Genomic DNA, 1,973 nt, shown 5'->3' on the forward strand with positions numbered 1-1,973 from the left:
TTTCTAAACAGATTACACAACCTCAGGGCTCTGGGAACAAGGTTCTGGTTACCTCTTTAAATTCCCTTTTCTGTCAGTTTTAAGTTTTCTGCCTTCAGGAGAGCCAATGGGGACATCTTTGCAGAAAAAGTTTCAGTGAGTTACATTTTTTATGACGTTGATTAAAAAAAAATAAAAAGTTGTAAATGAGCTCTCCCTGAGGATAGTCTTGAGGTCCCCGTGGATCACAAATCCTTGGTAAGAATCTAGCTCCGGGGTGCAACTGCTTATCAGCAGCCAGAGGGGCCTCCAAACCCAGTACTTCCTAGGCCACTAGTTCCTATATATGGTCGTTTGCAATCAAGTCCTCAGATCCCCCACCTGCTGACTCAAATGCCAGAGGAATGATTCACGTCCTGTGAATGGGACTCTGTTGCAAAACAATAGGTGAGTCTTTTCAAGAAAAAGCAAACTTCCGGACTCCCAACGCCCAATATCTAAACACACTTTTCTTCTACCTCTAAATATCTAAAAATATTGAGAAAAACAAAATAAATTGCCTCTAGGTGAAGAAGACAATGTGCTCACAAGTGTGGGTGGGGTTCCGAGTCTTCACAACCGAGCCTGGTGGCAGCCCCACCCGGGGGACTTGAGAGGACCCTTCCGAAGCCCCACTCTTTCTCTGTTCCCAAGACCTTTAAGATTGGGGGCCGGGGAGAGAGAAATGGCCAACTGGATCCCTACTCTGCTAGCTGTGATGAAAAGTGCAGGGTCCAAGGGCGCCCGGACAGCTGGGTGTCAGCTTGTGCCCCGCGGTGACCACAGCTGGGTGGCCCTCCTAGAGCACGGCAGTTTTACTCCCAGGACCTCAGTATCCTCTAATCTGAAATGAGGAAAGTGGACTCTGTGCCCGCGGAGGCCCCTCGAGCCCTGCACCCGCGCGGCAGGGTTGTTTTGCAGCATAGACGCCAGGTCAAGCCCTGCCGGCGACCGCACAGCGCTCGCGGGGGGAATTGAGCGAGGCGCACCGACCGCTCCCAGCCGCGGGGCAGCGGGGCGGCGGGAGGCTGGACTTACCTGAAGCGCGGCCGCCGGGACCCGTGTGCAGAGAAGGGCGAGCCAGCTATGCGCCCTGCGAGCCTGGTGTGCGCCCCGCAGGCTGGTGCTCGGAGTTGGTTCCCGGAGCTGGTTCCCGGTCTGCAACGGCAACCGCACCCCTTCCTCCGGCCCCTTCCTTTCTCGGCTCCTCCAGCCTCCGGCTCCACCTGGTAGCCACTGGAGGCCACGCCCATCGGCCTCTAAGGCTGGAGTTCTTCACAGACGCACCCCTAACCCTCTGCCACCTGGAAGGCTCTATAAACTTTCCTAACCCCGTCTTCCACCGTCCTCATATTGAAACCCATTTCCTCAGTTTTCACCTCTTCAATTACATTAAGTTCTTCAGATTTATTGCAACGCTTATTTTGTTCTAGGCACCGTAGATTCAGAGATTGCATAGTCCTCACTCCCAAGAAGCTCACGGCCTGGCACAGATGGTGAACCACTAACTCCAGTAAGCGCCCATGACGTTTATCTGGCATTTACTTTGTGCCACGCACTGTCCTATCTTTACAGATATGCACTAATTTAAATCTTACAACAACCCTATTAGGTAGATGCTAATATTACCCCTATTTTATAAATAAGGAAACAGACACAGAGATTAGATCATTTAAGCTAGATTTTTGAACCCTGGTAGTTTTGAAATCACTCTGCTAAGCTGATTGGTTTTCTAATGTGAAGGCTGGAACTGAGGACTCCAGGAGGTAATAAGGTTTCCGGAAGGGCATTCCGGGCATTTGGAACAACCAGCGGGAACAAAGGAGGCTAACAATGAAAGCCACACGTGTATTGAGGGAATTAGGAGCAGTTGTGTGTTGAAGGATGGAGTAGAAGATAAGAAAAGTTACCATTTATCGGGTACCAGGCATTGAAGTAAGTGGTTGCTTCCATTG

General features: G+C 50.9%; 1 protein-coding gene across 1 annotated transcript in view; it reads right to left on the reverse strand.

Moving 5' to 3' along the window:
- The window catches only part of ANXA3 (annexin A3), a 60,153-nt gene extending 58,925 nt beyond the window's left edge, over positions 1–1,228 (reverse strand). Inside the window, exon 1 of the mRNA XM_019666539.1 lies at positions 1,057–1,228. The gene's annotated coding sequence lies outside the window, so the exon portion shown is untranslated. The remainder of the gene's footprint in view (positions 1–1,056) is intronic.
- Between the last annotated feature and the right edge of the window lie 745 nt (positions 1,229–1,973).

Source organism: Hipposideros armiger, unplaced genomic scaffold (genome assembly GCF_001890085.2).
Source record: "Hipposideros armiger isolate ML-2016 unplaced genomic scaffold, ASM189008v1 scaffold_473, whole genome shotgun sequence".
Lineage (NCBI taxonomy): Eukaryota > Metazoa > Chordata > Mammalia > Chiroptera > Hipposideridae > Hipposideros > Hipposideros armiger.